Here is a 1,128-nt window from a genome sequence, read left to right as displayed (position 1 = left end):
TACGTAAGTTGGGGAAAAATATAGAAAATTAGAGAGTTTCTCCCGTTTTCATTTTTTTAATTAAAAAATTTTGAAAACATGAGAAATTGTCCCTTTTTCTTGATTTTGTAATTTTTTAATAAAAAAATGAAGAAAGCAAAAAAGAGATGGTTTACGAACGGCTTTCAGAGAAGAGAAACTAACGGTTTTATAAAAAAAGCAAAAACCTTGTGCCATAGCCACTTTACTAACACATTACTAATGGATATAAATATATCCGCTGCATTATTTTATTATTATTTTTTCTTATATAATACCCACTTCCCACTTCATACCCTCTCCCTCTCCATTCTCATTTTCTCCCATTTTAATCTTATTTCAAGTTCTAATTGTTCGGGTGTTTTATACTTATACGTGTATGAGATTTCTGTTGATAATTTTTTATGGCGTTCTTAAGATTACAGAGTGATCACATTTCATCCATTTTGTGGGAAAAGGTAATATTTTTGTATACTTAGATAACCTTGAAATTACCTATTTATTAATAATTATATTAAGAGATTAGTTTCACATAATAAAATTTTATGTCATAATTATTAATTGTATTAATAATTATCTTATTAGCCGCCGAAGAATGTTTAATTAGATAACCCACTATATTTTTAGGGTAATTTTTTTATTAATAATTGTATTATGTCATAATTAATTATTGTATTAATAATTGTCGTATTAACCTTGAAGCATGTTTACTTAGATTACCTAGTATATTATTTAATTATTTTTTTATTAATAATTGTATTAAGTTATTATTTTATATTGATGTTTGTATTATATCATAATTATTAATCGTATTAATAATTATCTTATTAGAGCCCCAATCATGTTTAATTAGATAACACACTATATTTTTAAGGTAATTTTTTTATTATTAATAATCGTATTATGTCATTAGGTTTTATGAATAATTTATTATGTCATAATTAATTATTGTATTAATAATTGTTATATTAACCTCGAAGAATGTTTATTTAGATAACCTAGTATATTATTCGGTTATTTTTTATTAATAATTGTATTAAGTCATTATTTTATATTAATAATTGTATTATATCATAATCATTAATCGTATTAATAATTATCTTATTAGCA

The sequence above is a fragment of the Dioscorea cayenensis genome, chromosome 1 (assembly GCF_009730915.1).
Source record: "Dioscorea cayenensis subsp. rotundata cultivar TDr96_F1 chromosome 1, TDr96_F1_v2_PseudoChromosome.rev07_lg8_w22 25.fasta, whole genome shotgun sequence".
Lineage (NCBI taxonomy): Eukaryota > Viridiplantae > Streptophyta > Magnoliopsida > Dioscoreales > Dioscoreaceae > Dioscorea > Dioscorea cayenensis.
This window is presented reverse-complemented; position numbering follows the sequence as displayed.